General features: G+C 43.9%; 1 protein-coding gene across 2 annotated transcripts in view; it reads left to right on the forward strand.

Annotated features, from left to right (window-relative positions):
* The first annotated feature begins 438 nt into the window (after positions 1 to 438).
* CHD7 (chromodomain helicase DNA binding protein 7) overlaps positions 439 to 17,596 on the forward strand; it is a 1,412,705-nt gene continuing 1,395,547 nt past the window's right edge. Inside the window, exon 1 of one of the 2 annotated variants that reach the window (XM_069621097.1) lies at positions 439 to 814. The gene's annotated coding sequence lies outside the window, so the exon portion shown is untranslated. The remainder of the gene's footprint in view (positions 815 to 17,596) is intronic. The other variant, XM_069621098.1, reaches the window with a different exon arrangement.

Genomic DNA, 17,596 nt, shown 5'->3' on the forward strand with positions numbered 1-17,596 from the left:
CCTGGCAGAGCAGGCTGCCGACTTCGTATCACGGAGCCCAGTGACACGCTACAGGCGCAAAAACAGAGAAAGGCTCTGACAACATGGAGAAGGTACGCAGAAGTCAGAGGACGTGAAACGTGCGAGGACAAGACAGGCCGAGCTTGTTTTCCTCCATCAGCTCCAGTCACCGCAGCCCCCTCGACCCCTGCGCTCCCTGGCAGAGGAGGGAGGCAGCGTTGGGAGAAACATGCTCCTGAGGAAGGGAAAAAAAACTTGTGCATGAATGAGTGTCCCCGGTTCCCCTCCCCCTCGCCGACCGGATTCTTGCATAAATTATGCCAGTTGGCCGGGTGACGTCAGTGCAGAGGGGAAGGAGCGGCAGGCGGGGTGAGAAGGAGCCGGAGGGGTGAGAGGCGCGGGCACGCGCGCCTGGCCTGGTGTCCTCCAGAGCGTACGCGCGCGCTGCCCCCGGGGGAGCCCTACACGCGTGAGCAAGAGCGCGCGGCCGCGATCCCGAGAGCGAGTGAGCGGCGTGAGGGATCTTGCCTCTATCTGGTGCCGGACGCGCTCGTGCTCGGGAACTATCGGATTAAACTTGGAACGAGTGAGGTTACACAAAGGGGCCGGGCGGGCAGCAGGTACCGGCACCCGAGCGTACACACCGGAACCGCGGGTAGAGCAGGGGCAGGCTGGAACAAGAGGGGCTGGAGCCCCAGGACATTTCGCACCATGCAGCGAGGCGCTGGCGGCGGCACGGGAGCGGCGGTGGCAGGAAGTGAGCTCTTGGGTAGGAGCTGCCGCGCCGTGCCGCGCACACACTGACCGGCGCCCGGTGAGTGATGGGAGACCCGTGTAATGTATGGGAGCAAGGAGGCTTCCTGGGGGAGGGCAACTGTGGTTTTGGTGGTGGAGGCAAACGCACGGGGGGGGGGAAGAGAGAGTGTGAAAGAGGAGTCAAAGGGAGTAAGTACACTCGGGAGCACTGAGGACCGAGAAGGGCACTTTGCGGGTGGCATGGTGGCTGCTGCGCTCTTGCTGACCTACTTGAGCCTTCCTGGCTAACAATAAGTGGAGGCTGTGCTTGGGTTACCAGTGATAACACCGTTTGGGGGCTGATTGTTAACCTATGCTTTGCAGATTATCGGGTCACTCTCTCGTGGGGTCAGGGGAGCTCAAGTCTTCAGTGTTATTGTTCACGTTGTAGGTGCTGAGGAAAGTTGGGCAGGTTGTGAGCCCAGGGTTCCTCGCGCGGTCTTTGTTGTTATGGAACAAGTTGGAGGAAAGTGCATGGGGGGAGTGGAGCAGCTCGTGAAGTTTAAAGGGACTGAGGCGGGTGCACGCGGGGCTCGACATGGGAGTGATGCACCACTTTCCAGTGACGGTTGGGGAGATCCCACCCTCTGTGCTTTAGCTCATGGAGCGATATATTCGGGCGTTAGGCCGAACCACCTGCCAGGCGTGTGCACTCCATACCTAGTATGGAGGCGGCGCTGTCCACTACGAGAACTGTAGGCGATTAAAGTAAACAATCCTCTAATACTGTTGTCTTAGCTTCTCCACCTTGCAGTGGACTGGGGGGCGTATTATCACAGATGTGCTGTAATTCAGGTGCCACAAGTCTCACTTCTGCACCCCCTCCTCCCGCAGGTAGGTGGGTGTGAGCTGTGAGGGAGGAGGAGCTTCATCCAGCAGCCATCACTACACAGCGCTTGCCTCTCTATTGGATTGGTGGGGGCCAAGAGAGTGCACGCTGCGCAGGATATCCCCAAAGTAATCACCATCTGTTCACTGTTTGGGGGCACCCACAGTTTGAACGACTTTTTGCCGACTAGCTGGAGGAAGGTGTTTAAAAAAAATACGATGTTTAAAGGCAGAAAGAAGCAATGGCACGTATTACACGACTGTCTTCTTCGCCGTCGGACTTTTAAAAAATATAAAGAATCCGCACTTATTCCCTTGCCGTGCACCCATGTTTTGTTTACATGCGCCTGGCTTTCAACGTTATATCAATTCACGTTAAATTCATAAGTATCAGCGGGCACAAATTTGCCCAGCGAACATCGGGAGTTGTCAACAACGATGTAGAAGGATGGGCTTGACCATTCTGGAGCCGTTATTGCGGGGAAGCCGCCTGTTCGCTTTTAACATCTGCGGGAAACGTGGAATCCTCTCGTTGGAACCAGCCCTGGAACTTCCCATCCCTCGTTGTTTTGCTCTGCGTGGCCGTGCGTGTGCTTGTCTACTTGAACAACGGAGGTTTTGCAGCTCTTAACCTAAAATGGCAGCTCTAAATTGACTGTGGCCCATTCATTGACAGTTCGCACACTGAGACCAGGCGCGCTGTTTAGCCCCAAGGTGGAAACTTTAATGCTGTCCAATCCCCATCTGATTGACGGGTCTGGTATGTTTTCCTTTGGAACAGCCTTTCGTGCTCGGGTTAAAACGTGGCATGGGGTGGCCGAAACCACCCCGCTATTTTAGCACGTTCTAGGATGATTTGATTCAGATACGTGTTTGTGGGCTTTGTATTGTGGCAGCCAACTATTTAATTGATTTTTTTTTTAAAATGTATTTAAGAAAACTACCGTTGAGGCGACTTTTTATCAGCGTTTGTGGGCGTGTATCATCCCTGTACTGTTTCTACCCGCTACATTAGTCATGTGTAGAACTGCAAAGTATGTCTTTTCATACTGGTATTATGATACATTAATTGGTAAAGAATGGTACAATAAACTGCCATCGTTTTTCAAGATGCCATTTTTAACCAATTATTCAACTTGCCATTTGCATTAACACACGTATTCGTCTACTAAAAGAACTTGCAACAAAAAGGAAAAACAGAAAGAATCTACGTCTTTGTTAAAATCACATGTTTTTTGATACACCAAAAAAAGGAAGTTGTATACAAACTGACTGTTAAGCTTTCGTGGTACCATTTTTCAACTGTCACGCAATTGGATTATTCAATCTCTCATGCACACCCACAAGTCTGATCACGGTATTTTACAAGCTTCGTACATGGAGTCTGTTTTTTTTTTTTTTTTATGGGAACAAAATCTCTGGAGTTTTGTCTACAATTCAGGAGGGGGTAATTTAAGTGGGCCGTTTTAAATTGGCTGTTTAAAATATACCAATTTGTTTCAAACCTGCTTGTAAAATAAATGTTAGTTCATGTTGTGATTTTTGTTGTTGACGTGACCATGGTTATGGAACAGCTTATTGTAGGTGACATCTTGTGCATTGCAATAACATGATCTAGGTTAGCAATTTGAAGTTCTCGGAGCTGTGCTCTGCATGAAGGGCTGGTTTAGCATTTTCCAAGTTAGATTAAATAAAGACCATTTTCAGATGGGTAACAATTGTATATAAGAACGCACTAATTACATATCTTCGGCGACAGCTCTATGTGAATAACATATTTTATTTACATGGTGTGGAGTGGGCGTGAGAACAACGTGTTGAAAATTCACTTATGTCACTACAGATGTGTCGTTTTCCCATTGACATCTTATCCCTTTAATACGGCAATTTGCTTCAGATGCAGCGAATCTTGATCGTGGTGTTTCTACCCTTTTATTGGTTTGGGACATTGTCATTCAGATGAAAGTCCAAAACGTTCGGTCTTCTGGGTTGATTATATTTGGTTACATTTACGTTTTGTTGTTGCTTATATCATTTTGTGATGTGAACTCCGGTGTATATCGATGTTGGTATTACCGCAGGGAATGGTGACACACGTGTTGTGCTTCCCATATGGAGGAAACTTAAGTTTCATTTGGTTGTGTGTAAGTTGCATTCATTGTTTTTTATATATATATTTTTTTATTTTATAATTTAAAGTGTGCGATGGTGCTTACTCTGAGCGTCTTCCTTTTAAACCGAATGTGTCTTGAGGATTGCTCCACTTGACCCCAAGGGAGGAATGCATCACCTCGGAAATAAGTTTTGAATGTGATGGGCAAGAGACGGCCCAGCTTCTTGTAGTACCCCTTTCTTGTGCCTGCGGACGTCATGTTTATTACGTTTTTGGAATTTGCATACATTAATTAGTATGACTTGTGATCTAGCTGGCACTGCTTGCGCAGGGAACTCCCAACTAATATATGTTGGGAGCTTCCCAGTCAATTTACCCGAGGTGATCAATAATGCCTGCTGCAATCTACTTGTCCAGAATTCCATTTTCTGTGTTTTCTACAGCGCACAAAACTGCTGCAGAACAACTCATATATATATAGTAGTTTTCAGAGTGAAAGCAATTTCATATCAGCTTGGAGTTTTTTTTTTGGTCTTTATTTGCTTGTTAATTTGTACTTTTTTTTTTTTAACCCATTTCTTTCTAAGCTAAGAGCATACTACTTTTTCATATGGCGACTTGCTCAAGATAACATTGCTGCATGTTTGTTCCCTCTGGATTGTCCTCCAGTGGTATATGTTAATAGTGTGTTTTTAGAAACAATAAATAATCACATACAAGATGTTAATACAATGGTTATTAGAGGATGCAAAATAAACTAAACTCTTAATAGAAACACCATGTGACTACAGCTCTTGGGCACTTGTATAGTCCATTGAAATAAAAGTTCTTTAGATGTATATTTTATTCTGCTCCATTTCACCACCGTAGTTGTTTCAAAGCATGTAAGCCTATTGCAGGCTAAGGAGCAGTCTGTCCCACAGTAGGGATGGCAGAAATCATTAACAATGAGTGTGTAATAAAGAGAATAAAACCAGTGTTTTGGCTGTTATTAATTAACGATATGTAATTTAATCGTGGTTCAAAATATGTGCTCACCAGTAGCCTTTAGCTAGCAACATTTGACTTTTGGCGAGTAAGACATGGTGTGTATGTGTATAATTGAGGGGGGGGGAGTGACTTTTTGTTTATGGCTAACTTGTGGCTTGCAACTTGCCCCCTGAATGACGAAGACGCAGAGTATATAGTAAGGTTTGGATGAGTGATATGCTTGGACAGTCCTGGGCCAGTGTGTTGTTTATTTTCCAGGTCAAGTTTGATTGGCTGCAAAGGCCTGGATACCAGAGTCCCAACATAATGTGTTGCATATGTAGATGTCATTGAAGTAAGTAGAGTACGGTGAAAATTAGGAAGGAAACGTAGAATGCCAACGATATGATGGCTCAGGAGTTGTGTACATATTTTTGGTGGTGGATGGGTGGAGCATCAGGGGGTGGTTCTGTGCTACGAGTGGCCTTAAATGAGTAATCTAAATCATACAGAACATGGTTATTTCTGTGTTTTGTCCGCTCCCATTCCGAGGAAATAGAACAAGCTTTGAAGCGCATGAAAACCAGACTGCATAAGGCAGTGCTCCGATTTGGAAGTGGGAGTATTTTGCTCCCTAAAGTTGGGAGTAAAATGATTTGTTTCTTTTTAGGGTGTAAAAATGTAGTCCAGTTACCAATGAGTATTTTATAAGCGCATAAAACTAGATTTTCACAGAAAAGCGGAAATGTTTTTGTAATAATTTTCTTTGCACTGGGTTATTCAGGCACATATAAAAAAAATACATGTTTAATTCTTCCAATCGGGCAGTTAAAATAGTTTCTTCCTGTGGTGCTACGTATTCTACTACTGGTCCAAGCATATCCATGAAGCTGTGAGGGTGAAAGTGAGGCTGCAAGAATCCGTGTTTTTCTCCCTATTTTGGGGAGTATTTTTACTCATTTTTCTTTTTGGGGAGTATTTGCCAATGTTTGGAGTAATACACCCCTTATCTGTAGGGCTGGCATAAGTATGCACATGTAAAGATTTAATAGCACCGATGATTACAAAGTAGCATTTCATTATTCCCCTAGGAGAGAAACGTTTTCCTGCATTGGAAGGGCCAAACTAAGCGAATGTTTGAATGTGCTAAAACTACATGGCATAGTGGATCTATGATATAAAGTTGGTTAACCAGTTTTGTATAAAAACAATTGGGTGTAGGGATAAAAATCTATGCAGGCATTCAGAGGTGAGATGTGGGTGGATAATCGGTGTGCACACTGGCAGGTATGCAAAAGGATTGATTGTATCGAGTATGTCCAAGGCAGAGGTGAATTTAGTACTCGGCTGACAGACAAAAGGCGACGACCGGCCCCTGCCGTTTCCTGGTCCTACACCAGCCACAACATACACGCCCTCCCTAACTCCCTTTTTGTTGGCAGCCAGGCACATTGGAATAATGCAGAGCAGCTTTAGCGCCCACTAAACATTTTTGGGACTTGTGGGTGCCCATTTCAATATGATTGGTGGCCCCCCTTGTCCACAGTTCGGAACGGAGGACACAGTCTGTGACACCCTTGGCTTGCTTAAATAAGAATGGATACAAGGCAATGCCCTTTTAATCTCAAGGGGCGGGCAGCCATAGCTGAGCTGAGACACTAAACTGCCAATGAAAAGTTAGCACCTTTCTGACAGAGCATATATTAATGCAGATTAAACCAGAGTAAACGGCAAATGGGTGTAACCTGCTGCCGAGCCCACATTTAAAGTCTTCAGTTAAGACAGTGGTCTTCAAACTAGGGGGCCCGAAGGATGTCCTGGGGAGCCCAGAATCTTTAAAATGAGATTGAGATGAATATTTTTAACATGAAAAAAGCATTAAGGTGAATGCTTATAATAAAAAAAATCTAAGCTGCTAATATTTTTAATTAGCAGCTTAGATTTTTTTAATTATTTAAACATCTTGTCCCCCCACACACACCACCCGCTGGTCCTCCTTTGCCCCCCTCCCCTAGGGGGGAATCAATACCTAGGTAGGGGGAGGTGGCTCAATTATTTTTGTACTATGTAGGGGAGAGGAGGCTTGGTATGAAATCGGTTGAATACCAGAGTTGAGGTGAACACAGCCAGAAAAGGTCAGCCTGGAACGTGCACACTTAATGCCGCTTAAAAAGTGTTGCTGTGTAGTAAGACAGCCAAAATAGGGACAGCTGAGTGGGCCTACCTCCCTGAGGCTCTTTAACACATACATATTCACAACACCGTGGGACTGTTAGGCATACAAGGCACTAATATGTTCTAATTTGTCTTCTGGACCTATCCAGCAAAAGATATGCGGAACCCTAACTTGCACAATATGGATTCACATGATCAGTAGCAACATTACAAGCAGTGACCAAGTCTTGGTTACTCTAGGCTAGCTTTGGTAAAGGCATTAAGAGTTTTAACATGTAATCCAAGAGAATAATATGCTGTGCAATGTATAAATATTCACGATTGTAAGTATACACCAACTCAATAGTTTAATAAAGCATGAGGGTTTTTCTTCATAGCAAAAATTGCAAACTAAATAGTTTCTAGCATCACCCGATTTCAGCAGATCAAGCGCAGTGAGATTAAATGATTTGCCTATGATCACACATTTTGTTAAAGTGGTGAAATTGGTATTTGGACCCAGGCTGTGATTTAAGCACTTGACTACATATCTTCCCCATGATGGGTCTCATTAATATTGGTTAAGGTTTGGGTTTCTAAAAACGAAATAATTGGATCAATGCCCTGAAAAGTACACACATAGCATAAGAAACCAATTACATACATTGTTATAGAAATGGATCAAGCAAAAGTCAGAAATAGCTTTATTTTCACCACTTTTAATGCACTATTGCATTAGCAGGCCGCAATGAAATGTGGACCTGCAAACCATATAGTTTTGGTTTTTAAAAAGGTATTCACAGTGATGGAGAATTCAATATAAGGTAATCGGCTTGAGCCTTTATTTTACGCAGCATTATTCTTCCCATCCTTTTATGGGACAACAGTCCTTACCCAGGCACCCCTGTGTCTGGATCATCAGCCTCTAATTGGTTTATTGAAATATGGTTGACACAAAGCTGAAACTGGGGATGCGGGTGGAGCATACATATCTAAGTGGCTGCATTTTTAAATCAATTTTTTATTGGTTTACACACATCAACATTTTTTATAAAATTTTCCCCCATTCCCAAAACACCCCCCGCCCCCCACTTCCCTATCCCCAACAGTGTTCCGGCCGGATCCAAGTAAGTCTCTTTTACATCCTCTGTAGTTTTTATTAATCATTGCTTTTCTTATGCTTTGGCTGTTTGCATATCTAGGCGGGCATCCCAAAGCTCGAATGTCCACACGGTTCCACCCATAGGCTACTCTGCCCTTTCACCCAGCTCATTCGCTCATGTTCGGTGGGTCAGGCATAAAGTCCTAACTCCATGATGGATGGTGAGACACCCCCGCCTCCTTCTCTTTCTTTCCCTCCTCATCCTCCCGCCTATGTTCTGGATCGTATGTCTCCAAAAACGGTGCCCACTCAATGGCTTTCGTGGGCGTCCTATTATGCAGTATCCTCGTCAATTCCTCCATCCTGTATAGGTCCAAAGCCTTTGCCGCCCGCACCTTTTTACGCAGTAAATGGCTGCATTTTAATAATTTACCTGTTTTATCTATTGCAGCTGTACCTGCGTGTAGGTGGGCAGCTATGATCAGAACCTGCCCACCTTGCATCACTAAAATGCTCCCCTTTTACTCCTTTCCACCCGGCTTCCATTTTATCCTATACAGCAGTTTTTGCCCTCCTTTTTTCGTTACTAGCAACTTCCTCTCTACCATCCTATTCTTTCCTGCTCTTTTTGAACACTGTCATCCTCTGTTCTTGCCTCATGTCATCCTCTGTTCTTGCCTCATTCCCTTAATCCTTCTCTCGCCTTTTTCTTTCTCAGTTTCTGCTAAAGGTTTCTTTGTTATAAAGATACTGCTTGCTTCATTTTGCTGCCGTTCCCATACTCTCCTGCCTTCCATCACTCATTTTTTTCCCTCTCTCGTTTACCCATGATGCATCAGTTTACATTACTTCCCCTCTACTGCACATTCCTCACCCCCTTACCTCCCTTTCTCCTGCCCTCCACTCAGTTCGCCCCGTCTCTTTAGAGCTCCCTTATTCCCATTCTCCTTACACTCCTGAACCCACTGCTCTTTATTTCCCCTCACCTTTGTGCCTTATTAACTATTGCCCTTTCCCTGTACCCATTCACTCTTTTACTCTCACCTGGCTCGGTTCAATCACTTTCTCCTATCTTCTCTCAATCTCTCCCTCACGCTTCTTCTCTCCTTCATTCTCCACTCATGTCCCATCGATGTTCATGTTAGCTGACCCTTCTCTACTATTCTCCCTCGATACCCTGACCTTATTTCTTCTCCATTTTTCATTCACTGCCCTGCAGCGGGCCATGTGGATCTAGAGATCTGGAGGTGTTGGGTTGGAGTTAAGTGGTCTTTTGTGCCACAAACATCACCCTCAAAAAGGTAATCCCTGGTATGTTTCGAGATTAAAGGTGAACTCCTTAAGTTTGTGATGTTCAATAACATAGTGTGTGTGGTAACACTGCGGACATGCATAACATGGTTCTATGTGCTGTAGGAATAATCTTGTGATATCACCTCCTGTAATGTCCCTTCCCATTGCCTTGATCCTGGTAACTTCTAACATTAGCTTCAGGATTCGTCTTTCAATATTAATGCCATTGACAGTAAAACCTTGCGAGGAGGCCCAGCTGTCTCTAGCTAGAGTCAGACCACACAACACAGAAAACTGTAAAATACACTTGTCCCTAACGTTTGTCGTTTTTATAACCCCGCCCACTCTAGGCTCTGCCTCCATTACACGCCCACCTTGGGCCTTCTGTCACATTTACTCACTGTGCCCGTTGTCTTAAAATCTGCCATGGGTCCAAGGTTCAGGTATTTGGAGAATATAGACTTTTATATTTCACAGCAAGGGAGGAGTGTGTTCATGCCAGGTTAATGCTCACTAAAAGGGAGCACTAACTTTTCTTTACACTACATTTGTTGGGTAAGGAATTCTTTAGTGTACAGTAAAGGTTTGTAGTGACTAATGGTATATGCTGAGTACTCCTAGTCAGTGCTCCAGATACGGTTTGGAAGTGGGAGTATTAACTCTCTACTCTTTTTAAAGTTGGGAGTGAAATTATTTTTTTTATTTTAGGGAGTGAAAATGTAATTCCAATAACCAGTGGGAGTCTATTTTTTTTTTTTAAAGAGAAACCTATATTTTAAATGGGGAAACGTTTTTTTAATTTCTTTGCACCTAGTTATTCATACACACTAAAAGATACAAGTTTACTACTTCCGATCAGGCAGTTATAACTGTAGTTTCTATCTATGGTACTATGTGCACTACTGGTCCAAAAGAATCTAACCGTGTGAGTGAAAGCAGAGGCACAATGTCCTACGTGTTTGTTTCTGATGTTATATTGGGCGGGGGGGTTATTTTTACTCCATTTTTATTTTTGGGGAGTGTTTGCCTGTTTTTAGTGAGTAAAAGTAGCCGATACACCCCTTATCTGTATGGCTTCTCATTGACTATCTTGCTTTGTTTGAAGGAAAGAGCCAACATTTAATGGCTTTTTAAAACAAAGTTTAATTCCTTTTATATTCCTAATTGGGGGAAACAGCAAGCAGTTCCATAGCCTAGCAGCAAGGCTTCAGAATGTGGAGCCCCTGTTATATTATTGAAAGTGGGGATGGTGAAGGAGATATGGCTGATGATCCTCGGTTTGTGCCTGGGAAGTGAATTTTGATCCTTTAATAAACGCTGGCCCCCAAATAATGTACTGCATTGAAATTGTTGCATAATGTTTTCACAGGCAATTTTGCTGGAAGCCAATACAGTGACATCAACGCTGGGATTATGTGCTCTTTCCTTGACAATATCAGTAAGTCTAGCTGAAACGTTTGGACTCTGCAGTGTGGCCAGTAGATCAGCTGGGCCACCTAGAAATGGGCTATTCGCTAGTTGATCCCGGAGAGACTGATTGCAGCGATTGCTGTGATTTTTGTGGAACATTAGTAAAGGGAGGACTTTTTTGTTTTTATTAGGATGAAACCTATTATTCTGGGGTTCTAGTGAGTTTACAGTCCATCACCACACCTGAGTTCCTCCCATCAGTAGCGGGCAAGATGGGGCATTTTGAGCTTGAAAGATCCGATGGGATGAGTCTGCTAGGTTCCTTGTAATAAAAACATTATTTTCTCTGAGTTCAATAATAGATGGTTTAAGACATCCACTGTGTTATTTGTAATGTCATATCGGAGATATTCCTATTGGGGTTTTCAGAATGAGCTGTGCATCATGGGCATAATTATAGCACAATGCATTGAGTGTTTTTTAGGAAGGCAGGGAATATTGAAGTACCGATTTAAACAATAGGGGAGAAAGGGAAGAGCCTTGAGGTATTCCATAAAGGCACCCTTTTGGGTCTGAGAAGAAGGTATCAATAAATATCCTGGTTGTATTGAAACAATATCCAGGCAAGTACTAATTCTCTGATGTCCGAGGCGTTGTTTGAGAATTGTATATTCAAGTAAATCAAAAGCCACCTAGAGGTCTTTAATTTCAGTTCATCCCATATGAACAGGACGACTCTTTCTGTGTTGTCTGAGACCTGCCTGTAGTGGTGTATTTGGGCTTTCTGCTGTCCTATGCCCAAGTAAGTGCATGTGGCCCGCCACCCCACCTCACTTTACTTCCCCCTCTTCCAGACCCTTCACCACATCAGGCAGAATTAGGACCGTTTGATTTGTATTTTGCTCAGGATAGTCATGGCGGTGGTGGGTGTTACCTTGGCTTGGCAAGTGCCGAATGTGGATTGCAACATTGCGACCTTGGCTGAGGTGGCTCTGGCCAAGGGTTGTTCTGTGCTCTCAGCATCTTGTAGCTCCGAGGTCTCTGTGGGCCATCTCTGGCCTGTCGGTTCTATTTTCAGGCCTACTTTGGCTTGGGTTGTGCACCCAACCTAGCATCCGAAGGGTAAAAAAAGGGGGGGAGGCATGTGGCACTTAGTGTGGCCCCTTGTGCTTCCACCTGTCCATAGGGTCCTGTCCACAGGGTTGGTAGCATGAAGCATCTGCAAGCATATAAACTAACTCTTCCGGCATCTTTCACTCTGCGATCCGATTGCTGCCCTATGTGGAAGATAATAAAGATGCACGTGTGTCCCCTAACTGATAGCACTGTACATGTTCTTCGTGTAGATTGGTGTGTGTGATGGCCCGTATGTTTTCTGTCTGACGTGGCTGTCGTCATGTCATCTCTAACGATGGCAGCTTTAGCTTGCGTGGCGGTTAGTCGAACTGGTCCATGTAATCGTTTCCAGCCCCGTCTTGGTTCCTGTCGCGTATCTTGGGTGGGATGCGGCCTGGTTTCGCAGGTGGCGCCAGATCGCGGTTGGCGTTCGGGGCAGTGGGCGGAGGTGCAGCCTCACGTGGCAGGTGGTTCTTTAGCCGTGCCGTCATCTTCCAAATAGGAGGTGTGGTCTGAGGGAAGGGACACTCCCATTTCTCCTCTTCAAGGGAAGTTGCGTTAAACTCCAGACTGAGGATTATTCCATGTAAAAGTTTTGAATCTGTTGCATTACACGCTGACTAGGCTATTGCGCTTCTTTCCAACCATCGAAGATGAATGCATAAAGGTAAATGAGAAAGTAAGTGGTGTATGCTATGACTATGCCGGCTGTGAGCAGACCAAGGGACATATGGGAACCTTTCCGGTCATAGACCGAGAACTGATCTAGTTGCTTTGGGCATCTGTTCAGAGATTGTTCATGTCATTTTTAAAAGGGGAAACTTTACTTGGATGTGAAGATCACCTAACTCGGATCATCACATGAGGAATACAACACTGTCTTTTTACTAAAGGATATAGTAATTTCCATCCATGAGCGGCCAAACCTTAGTCTGGCAATCCAATTTGGCACTGTATGCCGCTCGGCTGCATTATACACATACCATTTGTGTGGAATACTTTGTTGCATACTTGCCTTTTTCGCTTCTACTTATGTGGTTGGTAATGCGAGTTGAATCAGGAAGTCTGCCCTTCCTGCACAAACTATTTCCGGGAAAAACTACATTTCCAAATAGCACTTGTAGTTCTTTGACCTACTTCCCTATTAACCCGGCACAAAGGGGGCAAGCCGGTCTGTGGCTAGACGTTGCAATGTGTCTACACCTCTCTGTTTGGAATGGGTTTACAGGAGGTATTAGCAGCAATTGATGCCGCGAGAAATATTTTCACTAAACCATCCCAAAATAAATCATCGCCCGTTGGCGTAGTACACCCATAACTATTAATTCGGAGCTTAATTCCCTGCATTTGCAGGATCCCTTGTGCACTCCTCTAGTCCGCCTGTTGACACAGGAAAAAATCCATTGATAATGTTATTTTACATTTAAATGAGCAGATTATCCCTAACCTGCCAGTAAATACTGCAGAGGCTAAACATCTCCACCAGCCTATTGCACCAGTGTACACCCTACGCTGTATGCTCTTGAATACAAGGTCGCTTGTTAAGCATGCACGTGAGGTATCTGATTACATAGAACTTCACCACCTGAATATATGTGCGGTTATAGAAACCTGGGGGGGCAAGTGCAGGGGGACCAGCTCTGCACCTCTCCATCCCAACAGGCTCTAACATGCTAAGACGGGATAGAATTGTGGGGAGTGGAGGAGGTGTTGCGCTTATACTGAAAAATACGCTATCAGCATGGGAAGTGAAAGGTACACTTGATGAATGGTGTGGAATTTCTGCATGTGAAAGTTGGTATGAATGCGGTTTCAACTATAAATATTCTACTTGTATACCCCCCCAGAACTTCCACAGATAATCTTATTTTAGCGCTATCTAGCTACTTACTGCCCTTCATGAAGCCTAAGGCACGCATTATAGTCCTGGGAGATTTGAACTATTGGTTAGGACACAAGGACGACCCAATCGCACCAGCGCGCGCTCAATCCCTTTTTAGATTTGGGTTTTAGTCATTTAATTCACGTATTGGGTCATACCCTTGGGTATCAGCAGTGAACACGCCCTGTCGGGATGTCTGGGTATCCCCTTGTCCGACCACACATTTGTGCACTTCTCAGTCTCTGCTCCCTTTCCCATTAAAATCAAGCCAAAACCTGCAGTGTTGGAACGGAGTGTCAAGTTTTTGACTTATGAAATAATTGAACCTACGTTTAGGCTCCCCTCTAACATTTTAGACAGAGATAACAGATTCCATGGCTTGTGAACTCAAGACAATATTGGATATGGTGGCCAATACTCTTGCTCTGAATAAACATAAAAAGAAATTTACTGAGTAGAAAAAAGTAAACCATGGTTTTCTCCTTTAATTACAAATACTTAAAGCTGCGTCCCTTAAACTTTTCTATATTTGGAAGGCTAATCGGACGCCTGTAGCCTTAACACATTTTAAAGTTGCATCCAAGAATTATAAGGTGGCCAAGAAATCTCATCATAATTTAAGGATTTCTCGGGCCACTTCTAATTCAAGGGATTTATTCAAAATGCTCAAAGAACAGGAGACGATACCTTGACCTAAGGCTTCTATCATTATCATAGACGACAAATGGTGCCTTGAGGTCCAGAATGCCAGTCACGGAAACTGGAGGGGATCAGAGAAGGCATTGCTAGTAAAAAAAAAAAAGCTCAGATCTCTGATACCGGGGTCAGTAGTGCTCACATATTTTTTGAGAGGGATTAGGACGTTCCCATATTTAATTTTCGCCCCATCAATATTGAGGACTTCGCTTTGGTAATATCTAAACTTAAGGCCACGAAATGCACAGGTGACCCCGGCTCTTCTATTATCATTAAGACCTGCCCACTGGTGCTAGTACAGTCCATTGGTAAGTTTATTAACTCCTCACTGACAACTGAGGTGGTCCCAAATGAGTTAAAACAAACATGGGTTACACCATTATTTTAAAAAAAAAAATAAAAAATACAGGATTGGACCAAAGCATCCCGGGTAATTATAGGCCGATAACCAACGCCCCCTTTCTTAAGATTTTGGACTGAGTGGCCTATTTTCAGATTTCCCAACATCTTAACCTGTATACTCCATCCTCAATCCTTTACAATCATGGTTTATACAAGGTTTCGGGACTGAAACCTGTCCAGACCTCAAAACCAAATTACTTGGGAGAATGGACAAAGGCCTTGCCTCTTTACTTATTTCTTTAGATCAATCCGCAGCCTTTGATCTTGTTGTTCATACCATTTTAGCCGAGCGGCTTAAGGAAGTAGCACATTTTTCTGCAGAAGCTACTCAATGGATGCTATCTTTTCTATCGAATAGAACTAGCAGAGTTAGTGCAGAGGATGCAATGACGCCAGCCATTCCTGTGTTTGGAGTACCTCAGGGTGCTTGCATTTCGCCATGCATATATATATATATATAACCTCTTCATGGTTCCTTGCTTTGCTCACCTAGAGCGGCAAGGGATCATTGTTTTACAACTACGCGGATGACGCACAATGTGTCATCCCGCTCTCAGGATCTCACTGCCAGGACGAAATAATATTTGCCATTGAGCGCTGGATGATGCAGAACAATCTGGCTCTCGATCGTGGCAAGACGGAACTCATGGTTGTTGGTTCAGTAAGCACCCTGTCCAAATTGGACCCAGAGTATACATATTTTTTGTTGGGGATGGGGGGGGGATGTAGAAATCATCACCCTCCCCAAGATCAAAATCCTAGGTGTTGTCCTAGATAAGGTGTTAGATTTGAAACCTTATGTAGGTTGTACTGTTGCTCCGGCAACTTATTATATTAAATTGCTAGCCCACCTGAGACCTTATATCTCTCAGGATAATGCAGAAGCAATTGCGTGAGCCATAATAGGAGCAAAGATTGATTATTGTTGCAGTCTTTTGGCAGGAGCTAGCAAAGCCTCTGTCAATCGGCTTAAAGTAATTAAAAATGGGGCTGTGAGTGGTGTCGGGCCTTTCAGCACATGCCCACGTAAAAGTCGCACTGTGCCTTGGCTACCTGTGGAGGCTCGTATAACGGTTACTAGTAATTACGTTCAAGTGCCGAATGGGCACAATGCCGACCTATTTACAATACCATGGTCAGGAAAAACCTAACCATAGAAACTTGATCTAGCAATCAAATTCTTATTTCTGCATAGATGCAAAACTAAGAAGGTGCAGGGAGGAGCATTTTTCGGCATATTCCCCCCCCCCCCCCCCTCCCCTCTTATGGAATGCACTACCTGCCACTCTGAGAAACCATCGATCCCTGGGTTTGTTTAAAAAAAAAAAAAAAAGTTGAACTTGGTTGTTTAGTTAAATAATCAGACTCTGGTGTCTGCCTGTTCGGTCCTCTGTTGGACAAACTTTTGACTCACCATCCTGCCTGGACCTATCTGTGATTTGTGTCCTGAGTCTTGTCGGTGCCCTCACACCTAAGGGTTTATGGTTGCGCATTATAAATTAAAGTATGCAAAAGCTGTCAAAATGGATGCCAAGGAATGGTCGTTGTTATCTGGAGCCTTAAACACCAACGATCAAAGTAGACCCAAAATACGCCACAGTCTTTAGTAAAGAATTACATTTAATATGTTGGAACTCTAGAGGCAACCGGAAGGTATTTGGTAATCGTGAATTATATAAAATATTAGTAAATAATGAAAATCTCCTCTTACAGGAAACAAGGATAATGGAAGCCCATTTATGGATGGGTGTACATTGGTCTTCCAGAATACAAAAAAAGGTGTGGGGGTTAGACATTTGGGTGGCCTCTTAACTGATAATAGCCTCGAGTTGCAGGTACCTTGAGTGCTGAGAATATCCACAGGTGTGCTTCAGGGTGGTAGAGGCGACTGTATGGCCATTAAAATAATGGTTATGTAATATTTACTGGCATTCGGGAATATGCAATTTAGAGATTTTCTTTTTGGCTCTGTTAACTGAATTTGTAGAAAAATTGTTGATGGAAACACAAATTGGCACCTTCTGGTAGCAGGAGACTTTTTAATTTCTTGTGCCCACGTGTCAATGAAAAAGATATGCCCAGTGAAGAGCTCGTTAGATTTGCTGCTAATATGAAGGAACCATATTGCCATCAATGGGCCTCATGTTTGTTTGCTATGGGGCTACACATTCTAAATCGAAATATTGTGGGGATATCCTGACGCAGCAGACTTGGAAGAGGGGTACTTATGAATCTGTTTTGGATTATGTTTGTGTTTACTGGCTCGCTACAACCATGCATTTCTTTTAAGATACTGTCCCCTTTGAGTGATCATTATATGTTGATTGCCAATTTTATTGTTGGATTATTCTCAGGCTTTTGACAATTAACTGTAAACATGGGGTGGGAAAAATAGTACTGTGGGATGATGCCCAGCGCATAGGTATTTTTAATGACTCAGGACCAAATATGGAATGGCTCTACATATGATTGGAAGGTTTTTTACTTAGAATCATGCCACATTTAATTTTTACATTTTTTTTGATGGCTTATCTAAAGCGAGATTGGATAAAGCATCTCCAATTGATGGACCTGTCCTCGAATTTCTCAATTGGTACCTTGTGTGAAATTCTTCAAGCAAATGTGCTAATTATGTGTACTAGCGATATCTCGAATAGCTGCTCCTCCTCTCGCAGTGTTCACGCTAATATGTATTGTCTGGTGCTGTTTGCTGTGTTTACCACATGCCCAGACCAACGCTGGTAGGCCGCCTGGTGGTATTTATCTCGCTGAATCCACCAATGCTCCCAGGTACCCTATGCTCGTGGATTTGCTGTGTGCAGAGATCTGGCTGGTG

The sequence above is a fragment of the Ambystoma mexicanum genome, chromosome 5q, assembly GCF_040938575.1.
Source record: "Ambystoma mexicanum isolate Mex_15411 chromosome 5q, UKY_AmexF1_1, whole genome shotgun sequence".
NCBI classification, from domain to species: domain Eukaryota; kingdom Metazoa; phylum Chordata; class Amphibia; order Caudata; family Ambystomatidae; genus Ambystoma; species Ambystoma mexicanum.